Source organism: Pectinophora gossypiella, chromosome 24, assembly GCF_024362695.1.
Source record: "Pectinophora gossypiella chromosome 24, ilPecGoss1.1, whole genome shotgun sequence".
NCBI lineage: Eukaryota > Metazoa > Arthropoda > Insecta > Lepidoptera > Gelechiidae > Pectinophora > Pectinophora gossypiella.
In genome coordinates, this window is record NC_065427.1 from 8,805,933 (window position 1) to 8,823,346 (window position 17,414).

The 17,414-nt window shown below is 37.7% G+C and overlaps 1 protein-coding gene across 2 annotated transcripts in view; it reads right to left on the reverse strand.

Moving 5' to 3' along the window:
- LOC126377852 (forkhead box protein P3) overlaps window positions 1-14,926 on the reverse strand; it is a 94,425-nt gene extending 79,499 nt beyond the window's left edge. Inside the window, exon 1 of one of the 2 annotated variants that reach the window (XM_050025842.1) lies at window positions 14,779-14,926. The gene's annotated coding sequence lies outside the window, so the exon portion shown is untranslated. Of the gene's footprint in view, window positions 1-13,448; window positions 14,158-14,778 lie in introns of those variants that run through there. The other variant, XM_050025841.1, reaches the window with a different exon arrangement.
- Between the last annotated feature and the right edge of the window lie 2,488 nt (window positions 14,927-17,414).

A 17,414-nucleotide genomic window follows, 5' to 3' on the forward strand; every position in this document is an offset into this window, starting at 1 on the left:
AACATTGTCTTTTTTTATAGCGCCGAGACAAACCGCCGGGTTTAACGGTGTTATTTTATTTATTTATTCACATAACCAGCCTATATACGTCCCACTGCTGGGCACAGGCCTCCCCTCAGTCAACCGGTGGGGGTATGGAGCATACTCCACCACGCGGCTCCACTGTGGGTTGGTGGAGGTGTTCTTTTACGGCTAATAGCCGGGACCAACGGCTTAACGTGCCCTCCGAAGCACGGAATCATCTTACTTTTTCGGACAATCAGGTGATTCAAGCCTGAAAAGTCCTTACCAAACAAAGGACAGTCTCACAAAGTGATTTCGACAATGTCCCCATCGGGAATCGAACCCGGACCTCCAGATCGTGAGCCAAACGCTCTAACCACTAGACCACGGAGGCTGTTTATTATTATTACAAGTTATTATAGCAAATTTACACCACTATCCAAAACAGATCCAAGAGAGCGTAGCAACGCGATATATTGTTTTTAATCCAGTGTTACAGTAGCAACCCAAAAAGACCGGAGCCTGAAACTGAATTTTTAATAAATTGTATTTTTTCTTTGTATTCTATTATAAAAAAAATAATAATAACAAAAAGGTTTATTCCGCATAAACCACAACACACAATTGTCCTGATTGCTTTATTTTAAGTCATACCTGTCTTTTTCTTATCCACCAAAAAGGAAAGGGACGGATAATCGACAGGCATAAAATTTATGGAATACGCAGCAATTTTAGGCGGAAGATTTAAAAAAAACAAAATTGTATATTGGCCAATAATCCGACAGAATTAATTTGACAGCACACGTCAAACGGACTGCATATGAGCGAGACGACTATTTTATACGTTATTCATTCATTTTAATATTAAAAGTTGTCAATCACCATTATTATTCTGATCAAAATAAAGAGAAGCGATATAGGTAGCAACGTAATTCTATACATAATGTGATCCAAATATCATGTAACAATTAGTATTATAATGTTTCTGCTGCTGAATAATTATGTATTGAGGAGCTCGGTGGCGCAGCGGTTAACGCGCTCGGTCTGCGATTGTTGAAGTAAAGCAACTTTCGCAGAGGCCGGTCATAGGATGGGTGACCACAAAAAAAAAATCATCTCAAGCTCCTCCGTGCTTCGGAAGGCACGTTAAGCCGTTGGTCCCGGCTGCATTAGCAGTCGTTAAAAACCATCAATCCGCACTGGGCCCGCGTGATGGTTTAAGGCCCGATCTCCCTATCCATCCATAGGGAAGGCCCGTGCCCCAGCAGTGGGGACGTTAATGGGCTGATGATGATGTATCCGAGTAATGAAAAAATAGGTAATTACCGCGTTAAAAGTGAACAACGCCATCTATCGTGTGTTTGGGGAACGTCGATTGGAAAGACCCTCATTCTCTGCCTGCCTATTTTTATATATGCTTCTGCGATTATTATACCCCCGAGTAATGAGAAAATAGGTAATTATCACGTTGAAGCTGTACAATGAATGAATGAATGAATGAATGAAATATTTATTTCAGATATTTATCCATATTACAACAACATACAACGCCATCTGTATTGTTTTTGACGAACGTAGCCTGGAAAGTCCTTTTCAAATTTCAAATTCAAATTCAAAAATATCTTTATTCAGTAGGTAACATAGTTACACTTTGAATCGTCAATTTTACATAACGAACGTCTCATCCGCCTAAAACTACTGCAGCTTCTCACAGCCTGTATAGCCGGGGAAAAGAAGCTGCAAGAAAAACCTCGGCACAGGGCCCTAGACGTTCTTTAAAAAAATAAAAATAAACATAAAATATTGGTATACAATTGAGTAATTTAGCTGCCTAATATCAGTTCTCAGACAGTTAATCCCATGCATTCATATCTTCTAAATAATCACTAACTTTATAATAACCTTTTTTGTAAAGTTTTTGTTTAACTACTGTCTTAAAACAGTTGAAAGGCAAAATCTGAATGTCAATGGGAATCTTATTGTAAAAACGTATATATTGCCCCTTAAAAGATTTAGTAATCTTATGTAATCGACTGACTTGTAAAGCAAGTTTATTTTTATTCCTGGTATTAACAATGTGCCGATCGCTATTTTTTGCAAATAATCCTATATGTTCCTTCATACTCCATTGTACCTACCTCCGTACCGTCATGAATTCACATAAAAGCATGTCTTTTGTTCTTTATTGCATAAATTATTTAAACATTACAAATGCATTTAATTACTTAAAGCCTATTAAGACAATGTATCAACAGCTGCTAGTCATTATTTTAAAAAATGGCGTATCCATTATTTTAACCAATTTTACTTACCAAAATTATCATTAAGTTAAAACACCTGTATAAGTTATGTAATCGTATTTAGTAGACTATATACCTTTTTTTTGGACGTATTGTAGATTTGCCGCAGATGGCATTAACTACTTGGCCGGACAAATGGGGAGCGCAGTCAACCAAGACTGGTCCACCCTGGCCGCAAACTAACTTCATCGGGTAAAGAACATTTTTAAAGATTTAAACTGGTAAATTTCGATGGCCGTGAACTAATCGAAAAATTTTGTGTTTTAACGGACTGAGGGGTGTCACTTTGATGTTTCGCACCGTCTAAATATTTTGCTAGGGCCGCCAGTATCTAAGGCAGAGGATATTAATTAAATAATAAGAATTTGTGCAACTAAAGTGTGTTATTTTGAGAAATAATTCAGCAATTTCGGTTTATGCATGTAATTCCAATCTTACATATTATGTCAGAAGTGAAAAGACAGATTGAAAAAACAATATCGTATAAAAAAGTTAAAATATTCTAAATAAAAAAAAATATACAATAAAGGTTGTAAAAAGATTTGATATCAAAAGACAAGTAACCTACAAATTAAACGACTAGTGGCCGATAGCGGTAAGCGATGAATGAGGGAAATCGTCGACCACGCCGGCGGGGTTGGTATCGGGGTTCTGAAACAAGCGTAGAGCGCCGATTCGAACCCCGGTACTGGACTTGCATCAATGAGTTATTAATCTATCAGTGCAGTTTCCACTAACACTGTTGGCTCGACCATTATAGACGGCGATACGGCTCACCTATCACGTTGGTCTACCTCCACCAACCCGCAGTGGAGCAGCGTGGTAGAGTATGCTCCATACCCCCTCCGGTTGATTGAGGGGAGGCCTGTGCCCAGCAGTGGGACGTATATAGGCAGTTTATGTTATCACGTTGGTCTAACAAAGAACTCTGTGAATGTGGGTATTTAGTTCAACTTAATTAATGTACTCTGACTACCCCAATTGGGGTGTAGTCGTGAGCTTATGTTATGTAATAGAGCGCTTTCACCCAAGGTTGTTATCTATTAGTGAATCAATTCGCAATTTAATACAATTCATGTCTAATTTCGACATATACTGAACTTATGTTTGTTGTGTATTTTTGCAAGGCTTATTCCGATAACATTATCGCGAACCGTCACGCCTACACGCACACACACACAATCCACACACACACTCACACACACACACACACACACACATACACACACACACAAACACACTCATACTCACATTTTGTACGTATATAGGAAAAAAACATCAAAGTTTATGTAAGTAACTATAGTTGTTTGTTGCCAAGTTGCCTAAAGAGCTTTGTTTGAATAACGATGGTCTGTTGTTTGTTCTTTATTTCGACACTCCTCGTTATATTAAAACATACATACATACACATACATACATACAATAATAAATACCGTGATAGCCCAGTTCGTAGAACGCGTGGCTTGCGGCGTATAGTCACGGGGTCAATTTCCGGCTTGAGCTCTAAGCCACATTCGACTTTATGAGTCTGAATCTGAACGGCCTCCGTGGTCCAGTGGTTGAGCGTTGGGCTCACGATCCGATCACGGTCCTGCGTTCGAATCCCGATGGGGACACATCACAAAAATCACGTTGTGATTCTAAGTTTGGTTAGGACATCACCTGCTTGTCCGAAAGTAAGACGATCCGTGTTTCGGAAGGCACGTTAAGCCGTTGGTCCCGGTTACTACTTATGTATATATTTTCAAATTATGTTCCAATTTTAATATTAAGAAGTTAATACCCCCTCCGGCAAAGGCCGCCTATTGTATTCATTCGATTGTATTTTATTTTTTCCTATTTGTGCAATAAAGTAAGTATTTGTTATGTTATGTTATGTTGTTGACGGGGGGGCCTGTGCCCAGCAGTGGGACCTATAGAGGCTGTTTATGGATGTTATGTCATAGGTGGTGAAGTATCGCCGTCTATAATGGCCGAGACAACTGTGTTAATGAAAACTGCACTTTGCAAGTCCGGTACCAGGGTTATAACCAGCGCTCCCCGTTTGAGAAGCAAGCCGGTCTACCACGGGACCACAATGAGAAGTAAAAAAAAACAATTAAAAATAAATAGATAGAAACCCAGTGACTGACTAGAGTAGTCTTCAGGAATGGACTTAGTGAACTTGTGATAAAAAGTCTCACATCGCTAATTTAAGAACCACACATGTCTGTGTAGCATTCTCCGTGCTACTTATTAGGTAAAATTAGGGCAGTGGTTTCCCTCTTGTCTTAAATTTTGAATGAAGTACATTTAAACAACTTTAACTACAAAATTAAGAACTAAAACTTCCAGTAATCACATCAAAAATACTACAATTGAAAAGTAAGTAAAAAGATCGCGTTCAAATGCAGATTAGAAACGTATAGGAAAACCGGTTTATATGTCGTCATTACTTATTTAAGAGTCACGCTCTTGTCCGTGTAGCATTCTCCATGATACTTTTTAGGGAAAAATAAGGCATTGGTTTCCCTCTTGCCTCCCGCAGTACTCAGTACGCGAGTGAGATGGCGCCCAGAGTAGTCTATTTCAAAGCCGTACTAACTCCTGTCCTCCGCCTCTGAATGGTACTGACAGTTACTGCTGCTAAGGTCAGGGTGAACTAAAAGTTTACACCAACGAAATCGCGGCGGAAAAACTAGTTTAAAAAATGAGCCTTGCGAATATATAAATAGCTACAAATGAATACATAACCGGATTGAACTCAGGATGGCCATTTATTAATTCAGATTGGTAAATAAATCATTGGGTAATAAAATACTTGTTTAGATCTAGCTAATACTTAATTTGAATATTCCAAACGAACATAACCTATCCAACGTGATTTTTGCGTGTCTTTAAAATGTTAACAGAATTATTATTTCTCGGTCATCATCTTCCTAATCCCGGCTTCCAATAGGTCCGGTTTTTTACAGAAGCGACTGCCTGTCTGACCATCCAACCCGCGAAGGAAAAACCAGCCTAATACAGGTTAGGTTAGGTACTTCCGAAACGCATTTCTCGGGTATGTGGGTTTCCTCACGATGTTATCCTTCGCCGCTGAGCACGTGATCATCATTTATGTTCCAAATTCGAAAAACGATTTCGAAAAAGCATAGGTTTAGGCCCGTGCTGGATTCGAAGCTGTGACCTTAGAGTGAGAGTCAAGCGTTCTTCCAACTAGGCTAGCACGGCTGGGTTCCTAATTTTATTTTAAGTTATACCCGTCATTTTCGTACCCGCCGAAAAGGAAAGGGACGAATGATTGTCAACAAGTTAATTTTAAAATGAATGAATAACCCGTGCGAATAAAATAGGCATCTCGCTGTTATGCAATGCATTTGACGTGCTGTCTACTTAATTATGTCGGGTTATTGGTCGATGTAAAACTTTTAGACGGTTGTTTAAGATTTCTGCTTAAAATTGACGTGTATTCCATAAATTTTATGCCTGTCGATTACCCGTCCGTATCTTTTTCAACGGATAAGAAAATGACAGGTATAACTTAAAATAAAATTAGATGGCATCTGCAGTAATTAGCACCACTAAAACATAAACTGCCTATATACGTCTCACTGCTGGGCACAGGCCTCCCCTCAATCAACCGGAGGGGTATGGAGCATACTCCACCACGCTGCTCCACTGCGGGTTGGTGGAGGTGTTTTTACGGCTAATAGCCGGGACCAACGCCTTAACGTGCCCTCCGAAGCACGGAATCATCTACTACCACCACGCACCACTACTTAATTAATTAAAGTGGACTTATGAATAACATTTATGATGCGGGTGTAAGTGGTAGAGTTGGAAAAGGAAGGCGTACAGTCATGAGCAATATCATGTACCCACTTTAGAACCCTGTCGCACTATCATATTTGACATTTAGTGAGACTTACAGTTCAATTTGTCTAAAAAGTTAATGTGACATGGTATCAAAGTGTATATTAATGCTCGTGACCGTACATACCACGATTAGATCCAGGGTGTTTTAAAGAAAGGCCAGGGGTTTAAGAAGGCCACATCTTTTTTTTTTGACGTGACTTATTGTAGATTTGCCGCAGATGGCATTAACTACTTGGCCGGACAAATGGGGAGCGCTGAAGGCTCTCACCCGGTACAACGTTTAAGACAACAGGCCTGAGGGTGCCCAGTTGGGCGCGAACCTCGGCTCAGGGCGTCGTCTGAGAGGAAAAATATTTGAAAGAATTAATCGACCCTAGTGGGTCGATAGCGATAAGCGCTGAATGAGGGAAATCGTCGACCACGCCGGCGGGGTCGGTATCGGGGTCCTGAAGTGTTTGTTGTCGCGAGCTGATTGGCTGCCTCTATGGCTAGAGTAATCGGGTCGTCGGGATCGTATATTACGTCCTTCGGACGCCGATACTTTTCAGTACCGTCCCTAAGCGGAATGTACTCGGAAGCCGCAACTACCAGGGGATTTGGGTGGTGCGGAGCAGAATCGAATCGAAAAAGGCCACATCAAAGCAATTCATCTAAGAGCAATATTGCAATTGACTACTTTACAGTTGTAACAATGAAATATGAAATAAATTCAGTTTAACAATGGTCTGCCTAAACCTACGTTATAAAAGATGCAATTGACAACATTTCAAATTTTTAAGCCGTGGTTTTTTTGTGCTATTTCGAAAGTACTTGTTTAAATAGAAGACACGTATTTTTTCTTTTCAAGATTTTTCCACTAGAAGTTACAAAAAATATTTTTTGAAAATTGGATTCTGCCATTGATAGAATGAAGGCAGTATAATGTAATGTACCTTTGCATGCGTATTTAAAACAAGTCGCAAACAAAGTGTCATGTTATGTATGACATTTACTTTTTTTATAATTTTTATGTAAAGGTCTGAACTTATTATGCCTTCCTCTTCTGACCTCGTGGATTTTTCAATATATTTCTATTATTACTGAATTAAAAAATCTGAAAAAATGTGTTTTGTGTAAATCATAGAAATATCTCGAAATGGTTTTCGATTTAAGGCACCTTAGTAAAAATAAAATGTTGTCAATTGCTGAACACTGCTTCCTGAGATACAGGTCTCCTAGTTCAGGTAGCAGGGTTATACTTCTGTAGCATTTGTGTGTCCTAGCTGTAGTACCCAATGTTGTGTCGATCTTTTTCTATGTCAATAAACAATTATTTATTTATTTATTTATTTAAGTGAGATATGGTAGTTCGTCATTTAACGATTTTTGTAATATTTTATTTTAACGGCCTCTGTGGTCCAGTGGTTGAGCGTTGGACTCACGATCTGGAGGTCCCGGGTTCGAATCCCGGTGGGGAGATATCACAAAAATCACTTTGTGATCCCTAGTTTGGTTAGGACATTACAGACTGATCACCTGATTGTCCGAAAGTAAGATGATCCGTGCTTTGGAAGGCACGTTAAGCAGTTGGTCCCGGTTACTATTTACTGATGTAAGTGAGTAATCGTTACATGAGCCATGTCAGGGGCCTTTGGCGGCTCAATCATAACCCTGACACCAGGGTTGATGAGGCTGGTATTCCACCTCACAACGCACACGATAAGAAGAAGAAGATATTTTATTTTTACAAAATAAGAATATAGAGTGTTAGAGTGAATATAGACTGATGTAGGGAAAAAGTCCGCCAAACTGAAGTGGGACTGGGCCGGACACGTTTGTCGGATGCATCCGGAGCGATGGGCACGAGTGGTTACTCACTGGATACCTCAGGGCGGGCATAGAAGTCGAGGAAGACCGCGTAAAAGATGGTGTGACGACCTCAATGCTTATCGGAAGGATCGGCCGGAGATCGCGCCAAGTCGAGAGGAGTGGAAAAATCAAGGGGAGGCCTTTGCCCAGCAGTGGGATCGTATAGGCTAAATAAGATAAGAATATAGAGAGAAAAAATAGTATGTCACTCTCCTTCCCTTCAACTATCTCCACTTAAATAGTCGCGTAAATTCGTCGCTCCGTGTTGCCATGATAGACGGACAAACAAACAGACAGACACACATCATTAAACTTTACTTATTGTAGATTGGCCTCAGGTGGCATTAACTACTTGACCGGACAAATGGGGAGCGCTGAGGGTACAAAATTTAAGACCTGCTGAGGGTGCCCAGTTGGGCGCGAACCTCGGCTTCTAAATAAACGTTAACCCGAAAATGGAAACTATTTTTAAAAACACTTAAGTTAGTAGGTACCTACTTACTTATCTAGTTAATTATACTAAAGTAACTTTATAAACTAAAGTAACTTTATTGTACTTGGCCAACCTAAAAAAAACGCAAAAAACGGTGAAAATGGTGTATCAGGATCGTAGTAAGTGGAATTCCGTGGTCTCTGCCTACCCCAAAGGGAAATAGGCGTGATATTATACGTATATGTACGTAAGACTAAAAATTCTTAACTAATATTACAAAAAAGGTAATTCATTATTTATTCATTACGGTTGCCTGGAAGAAATTGCTACCATAACAATAAGGCCACTTTTTGTACGTTTGTATAATTTGTATTCTTGTGTTATATTAACTATGTTCCTTTTCAATTGTGTATAAGTAGTTTTATTACCAAATGCAATGCAATCGAAAAACGCCCAAAAAATCATTCAATTTTAGAACCACTGACCACCGTCAGAACGTGGTAAGTGACATTTCCGAAAACAATTTTTTTTTAGGTTTGAGGTTCAATTAAAAAAAAAAACAAACACATAAATTATGGATCTACCTACTCCACTTCATCAGTCATCCCGTGATCATGGCACTTGCAACAGTGTCGAAATATCGGATTCTCATATCCCTGATTTTAACGCGGTAAGAACTCGGTATTATTTATGTATTTATTATGTGTTTTAATTATCTAAAATAATTTGGCTACCTACTTTTCTTGGTCAAAAATAAATTAAATAATATGCTAATGCTAACAACATTAACGACCTCCGTGGTCCAGTGGTTGAGCATTGGGCTCACGATCCGGACGTCCTGGGTTCGAATCCTTACTGGAGTAGAAGGAGTGGGGACACATCACAAAAATTACTTTGTGGTCTAGTTCGGTTAGGATATTACAGACTGATCACCTGATTGTCCGAAAGTAAGATGATCCGTGCTTCGGAAGGCACGTTAAGCCGTTGGCCCCGGTTACTTACTGATGTAAGTACGTAGTCGTTACATGAGCCATGTCAGGGGCCTTTGGCGGCTCAATAGTAACCCTGACACCAGGGTTGATGGGGTTGGTAATCCACCTCACAACCCACACGATAGAAGAAGCTAACGCCTCTATCCCACGAGGGGTAGGCAGAGATGTCCAACACACTACTCGATGGATGCAAGTCGTGTAGATTTTCACCTTATTCTTACGGGATAATTTACTATGCGTAAGGAGAACTACTTTAGTAAGTATGAAGTTGGTAAAAAAAATGATTTGGAAATCAAAGCAAGGGTGATAAGCAGCAAACAATGGACAATGTGAACATATCTACACTTCGCGTTTGTCTTTTGTGCTGATTGTTTGTTCATTGTATACTGTTCCAGTTTTTTTGTTTCGATCCTGTTAGAACTTAAACCAGCCTTATTTTTGAATCACTCGGCTTCTAGACGGGTTCGAAAATATATACCCATTTCACACAGCACATCATAACTTGTCACTTAATAGGAAAAAATGTACCTTTCTTCAAAAAAAAATAATTAAAAAAATGCAAGACAGTATATAACATAACATAAACAGCCTATATACGTCCCTCCGCAGGGCACAGGACTCCTCTCAATCAACTGGAGGGGGCATAGGCCATACTCCACCACGCTGCTTCACTGCTCCGTGGTCTAGTGGTTAGAGCTGGAGGTCCGGGTTCGATTCCCTATGGGGACATTTTCGTAATCACTTTGTGAAATTTTATAGGAACTTTACTTGTAGGCATGAATCACCTAATTGTCTGAAAAAGTAAGATATGATTCCGTGCTTCGGAGCGCACGTTAACCCGTTGGTTCCGGCTATTAGCCGTAAAAACATCACCACCAACACGCAAGACAGTGACAGGTATATATTTTGGCGCGCGAGTTGAAGGCCCCTAGTGAAAAGAAATACTTTTTACTAAATCTACACGCTTAAATGTTGCTGCCCGTTAAGGTAGGTAAAGACCACAAAAACATGAGAAGACTTAAACACAGCTAGCGAAGAGTGGGAGTATATACTATACACCTCTGCCTACCCCTTTGGAGACACATGCGTAATGCTATATTGTGTTTATTAAAAAAAATAATTTAAAAAAAAAATATTTCAAAAAAGATGTAGATGTGTACATCGGTACCGTCCGCCAAACTGCACAAGAGTTTGTTGGCAATTAAATGTCAAATTGGCGCTTGTTGGACGGTTACTTAGGTTATTTTTTTTAATATTTTTTTATATTATAAATCTTTAGTTTTGCTAAACTGACTTACAGACATTTTTTTATTTAACGAATGCAACCGAGAGACAAAAGGGTTTTTTCTCTTTTCTTACATTATTCGTAACATCAAATTCCGGCCAAGTAGTTAATGCCATCTGCGGCAAATCTACAATAAGTCACGTCAAAAAAAATACATCAAAATATGTAGGTAAATGTTTTAGTATACTACAACTACGACTACATCTGCCGAATTTCCTAAAAAAGGAAAATGGGGTAATTTGTAAAGAGCTTGTTGTCAATGACTAATTAACTAACGAAAAAAGATATGTACTATCCCAATGATTTATGCCATTGATTTTAAATATAAACCAATTAACCTCTTTTTAATTCAGTATTTTTTCTTTTTATTAGCACTGATTCTTGTAGATGCAAACTTTAATTGTATTGTACTTTGACATTTCTAAAACAAGCTCTATCACTTCCTTGCACTTTCCGTTGCTGAAGAATTGAAGAATTAAATTTTGAATTTTGAATTGAATTTTGGTAGAATTGTAAAAGCTGTGAAAATAAAATAAAATTAAGTCTTGTCCAGCTTTTTCAGCACCATTAGCCAGTTTTAGAGCCACCGCCTCTTTTGGTAATTCTATCTCGAGCAGTCTTTAAGTGTGTCTGAAAAAAGTCGTCGACAAGGGCCAACGGCCCAACAAACCCTTGTTTTTATATTCCATCCCCTTTATTTGCCTTTCCCAGTCTCGTTCGATGCGACCTGAGCAAACCCCTTTTTTGTACAGTGAATAATATTATTTGTAAATATCTTCTACTTGGTTATAAAATATAATATAAAGTTATATAGATATATACGTAGGTATTGTTGGAAAGAAGGCTTGACTCCGGCTTCTACACCACTGAATTTCACTTTATGACTTTGAATTCATGTTTGGATCGTAGATAATTGATGTCTCGTAGTTTCCAGGATTTGTGGCCGCTTAATAGCAATAGGCTGGCTGGCGAGAACTGCGTGTATTGTATATTAATACTATACTTCTCTGCCTTCCCATTCAGAGACAGGCGTGATGCTACGGAAAGAAGGAAAGTAGCATTTTTTACAGTAGCTGAATTGAACTGTGCATTAAAGTGTAATCACAGTTCTAGGTCTATGTTTAGTCTTCTCGAACATTACAGGTTTTGACTAAGGGTCGTTTAACTAATATTCTTCATCGTATCGTGTGGGTTATGAGGTCGAATACCAACCTCATAAACCCTGGTGCCAGGGTTATTACTGACCCGCCAAAGGCCCCTGACATGGCTCATATAACGACTACATACTTACAACAGTGAGTAGTAACTGGGACTGTATATATAACTTCAATAACATATTTATTAATGCCAATAGTTGTTATTTACAGGTAAAATTTTATAATTTTATTTATGTACTTAATTAAGTATATTACATACAGAAATTAAACAAAATAAATGTTTGCGAATTTGATTAGGATGCAAAGCAATTTGCAACAATATGTTTCCTTAAATTAGCAAAATATGATGCCTATTGTAGCGGCTTTAGATAATGTAAATAAAATACGTACTAACCTGATTTGAATTTTACAGTTATATAATTTCTTTGACGAAAGACTTAATTTCAATATTCATTTCAATCTAGCTGAAAAAGTAAGTTGGTAGAATCTGTGTTGCTTTAGGTTTTATAGTACTTATTTAAATAAATTAGCACTAAATAAGTATTATAAATTATAGTAAGTACATAATTCAAATTCAAATTCAAAAATATCTTTATTCAGTAAGTAACATAGTTACACTCTAGCTAAAAAAGTAAGTAGGTAGAATCTGTGTGGCTTTGGGTTTTGTAGTGGGTACTTATATAAGAAAAATGGCACTAAATCAATTAGAGTAAGTACATAATTCAAATTCAAAAATATCTTAATTCAGTAGGTAACATAGTTACACTTTGCATCGTCATTTTTCACAACTTGCAAGTATAGCCGGGGAAAAGAAGCTGCAAGAAACGCCTCTGCACAGGGCCCTAGACGTTGTTTTAAATACATACTTAAACTCATGCCTGTAATACCTAATGGGGTAGGTAGAGCCACAATTGAGGAAGGACAATTTGCAGCCATAGTTCATACAAAGTCCTAAGATGGATTATATTGATGTACCTACGTAAGTACGCTGTTGGGTATCTTAATTAATTAATTAAAGAATAAATATAGCGAAATAAGAATAAACATGAGTATGATACTCGTAGGTACAAAATGTGTTAATGTGTTTAAGCCGCAATTATCATAGACATGATTATTCGATCATAAAAGCACCTGCTCAGATTCGCAAGTTAAAATACCAACGTATAAATATAGACGCCTAATTAATATTCGCGTTTACATAAAACATCGGGTGGCGTGATATCAGAAATCAATAAAGATACGGAGATAAATTCGGAGAACTGTACGTGTGTCAATATAGGCACTATGTCCCCCAGACCCACGCGAGCATAAGGAGCATATAAATTAAAAAGTCAACTCATCAAAGTTTCGTCTTCGCCTAAATACATGACAAGTAACCTCTCCCTCCTGTCGCCCCTCTTACACAAAGTGACAATAAGTCGCGTATGCTACGCACACACCGCCATTGTTTGTTCACTCACACACGCACAGAACCGGCTAGGTATTCGGTTTCCCGCCACCGGCGCGAACACTCACACAAAACACCGAGAGCAAACAATACAAACACCAACACACAAGTAAATTTAAACTCACCTCAAAATAAATCCATTAGAAAACACACTTGTTCAAACAACTAGCGCTTAGCCTCGAAAACGCGTTGAAAAAACACTCGCATCCGATGTGTACTCAACACTTTTCCAAACTTTCTGTGCAGCCTACTTCTTGGTTAGCACCTCTTCCCGCCAAACTTACAAGTACAATCCTCAAATTTCAAACTTTTGAATTTCGCGCCCCTAGAACATACCGGATTTTAATCGAATTGGCAACTAAAATTAAAACTTGTTATCTCTTTAATTAGGTCTGTAGTCTTCACTTGTCAGTCCCAACCGGCAAACTTATACTTCATGTATCACACGCGAAACTTCCGCAATTCAAATCGCGAATTTCAATCAAACGCGAACACAAAATAAAAATGCGACAAGTGGCCCCAACACAATTATTAACACACGTTGCACGGTAAAAATAAACTATGATTAACTGCTATTAAGATTCGCGGAGACAACCGCGCCGGCACCGGCGGCGAGGTTATAATAAAAAATAAATAAATAAAAATACAACTCTTTTTAATTTTAGAACGCCTAATGAAATCGCGAAATTGTTTACCGCGGCGCGTAGAAGCGGTCCCGATATGAATAATTATTGCTTGCGAGCGAACATCGAAGCATAGTTGTCGTTTCATAAAACGTGCGCGTTAAAACTGAGTCGAAAGGCTCGCCCCGTGGCGGAGCATAGCGCCGAATAAAATAAACAACAATATACCTAAATAAGCGGCTCGACGGGCGCGGTCTAGTGTGCGTGCACGGCCATGTGTGCGTGTGTAAACAAGGGGCAGCCCGGCTACAGTGACATCCTGTACTCAACCTGGTGCGATGGATAGACCTAGCAAGACCTTAGACTCGAAGGACTCGACTTACCATAGGATTTCGCGAGATTAACTGTTGAAAGGATTTTTAAAACGGAAAAGGAAACGAAGAAAAGTTCATTGTGACAACTTATGCCTATACCTGCCCCAATATCGAATTATGAAAAACATGTAACGTGTGGGTTGTGAGGTGAATGACCAACCTCGGCAATTTTCAATATAACATAATAGTTACAAACGAGAAATCCAATTTGCATTACACAAGAAAATTATGCGTTCACTTTATAAAAATAAATTTAATTAAATTGGAATCATAGCTTTAAAAATAGAACAACATCATATATTATAACAATAACAGAAGAAAATTTCGTGAATCAACTGTACATAAATTACTTTTTATCACAACAATAGAGTAAAGCCACTAACTCTAATGCATTCGATACTCTACGCAACATTAATGAATAAAAAGAACAATACAAAACACAAAAGAGAATCGCTTACCAACAACAATTCCACATCACGTCCATTTAGCCCAGACTTCCCCGCGAGAATAAACATATGACGTCACCGGCGGGTAAACAAACAAACAAACACATGCGCCGCGCTCATGTTTCCTTAATACAATTATTATTTCGAATGTGGAACGCGCGCGGTGCGGACGCCATGCCTGTTCAAGTTTTATTTTTAATTTCGCGAGGTTATGCCTTGAGCATGCAACACATACAGCCGTCACTAACTCATTGTCTATGCGAATTAATTAGAACCCGGCGTTGTTTAGCACAAAAATGAATGTAAAAATAAACTTTGTTTCTTTAGCATCCGAGTACAATCTCGATGATAAATGCGAGCTATAAAATGCCTTGTCAAATTGACGTCATGTATTAAATGAAACAATTATTGTTATTAGGGTAGCACGCGTGTTTTTTTTATCATTTATGTTTTCTTAATAAGTACATGTATTGTGTGCTCGTATCTTAAGTAGGCCATTAGCCTGTTTTATGCTTTATGCGAAGTCAGTTTCTACTAAAGAACGAGGCACACTACTCTACATTTAAACGCTTCATAAAATGAGCCTAGAGTCTTCTTGGGTTACGTGTTACTTTACCACCCACCTATGCTATTTAGTTCTTTATTTCTATAACTTTTGGAGTCTATTTTTATATTTTCCTGAATAAACAGAAATCTTTGCTACTCTACTTATTTTTCTTTAATTATATTTGACGCATTATAGAGTATAAGAAAGTTGCTTCAAGAAATAAGTTTGCGCATCACTTCTTATAACATGGCCACCTATTTTTTTTTAATCTTCTAATTTCTTTTTGTATTACGTTTGTGTTAAAGGATTTTTGTTTTTATTGCACTCACCTGTGCTTAGGGAAATTCACAAAGAGAAAATTACATCGAAAAATTCTTTGGTCATGAGCAACAATTGTGAATGAAAGAGCTGCGGGTTCAAATCCCGTCCGAGTCCGATTTTTTTTTTCGATTTATTTTTTCTCTTTATACGTTTATGTTCTCCACAATAAATCCTGGTTAAATTAACACCAATGCCATAGCAGTAGAGCAAATTGCACTTAAAATCATCAACAGATAGAGTATATAGCGCAACGCTACTTTTGAAATTTAGACCTACTCTATTAATTTAGGAGTAAAATTGAATATAATGTAATAGAGTTATTAAAGGAAAAAGAGGAAGGAGTAGACCTAGGAGGAACATTTAGGAAGCAAATAAAAGAAAAAGTGCAGGTCGTGTCGTATCAGGAAGTGATGGATTTGGCGGGAAGAAGAGAGGAATGGCGAATACTCCACCGATAAGAGCGCAGCTCTTAAATAAAGAGAAAATAGAGTTATTCATACTCTACTCCCTAGTTATTAAGAATTTAGTGCACAATAAATTACAGATATTATGTTGAACCTAAATTAAATCAGTAAAGCACTTAGGGTATATTTTAAAAATCTGTAAGTTTTATCTTTACATTGGTGCTAATTTCTGCAGACGCCATCGAATTGTATTTTAAGTTATACCTGTCATTTTCTTATCCGCCGAAAAGGAAAGGGACGAATGATTGACAGCTCTTAATTTAGGAAGAATGAGTAAATGAATGAATAACCCGGGCGAATTAAAAAGGTATCTCGCTGGTATGCAAACCGTTTGACGTGTAACATAATTCTGTCGGGTTATTGGTCAATGTAAAATTTTTAGACGGTTGTTTTAGATTTGTGCTTAAAATTGACGTGTGTTCCAAAAATTTTATGCTTGTCGATTACACGTCAGCTTCCTTTTCGGCGGATAAGAAAATGACAGATATAACTTAAAATTAGATGGTATTTAAGTACGTACAGGAATTAGCAACATTACTTACATAAAAATAATTCATTGATATCTTATGTGTAACAAAAGATTAGTCATCTTATTACATAGAATGAGTCATAATGTCTATCTACAATGGGTTTAGTAATAAGATACGGTCTTAATGTAAATACTCACATAAGACAAACTACATAATTTCGTTAGTTAAATTACTTTAAGATGGAACTGTTTAAAATTTAGTTTTAAGCAGTTTTTTTGCATGACTTTTATAGGTGCCTCAGATTGCATGGTCTACTAGCCTGGGTCTGTGTCTGTTAAACGTAAACTGACTATTTATATGTATTTAATGATATCAACAAATTAATTTGATATCGTCAGTAAACTACACAGTCCGCTTGTAGCTAAAATTTTCTTTAATAAAATTTACGATTCACCATCTATCACTTTAGTCTAAAGTTGCTCAAACAGAAAGCTCGGTGAGGTGTGGGTACTTAGTTCATCTTGCGATGGATGTCCCAACTTGGATATAACCGTGAGCCTATGTTGTAAATGTGTGAAAAAAACTGGATAAACAATTCAAATCGATGTTAACTGTGAAATATCATTACTACAAAATATTTTTAATAAAAGTATTAAGGCATGAAAAAATTTAATTAAACAACAAATTCTTGAGCATTATGTGTTTGTGTCAAACAATAAAACCATAGTTATAATGATAATAAAATACGTAATTTTATTAAGCTATTCATTTTACACATTTTTTTCATTTGGTCCATTTTGTCTCGGAAAATGTCATTTACCAAGTTCCGAATTAGAGCATGAAAAT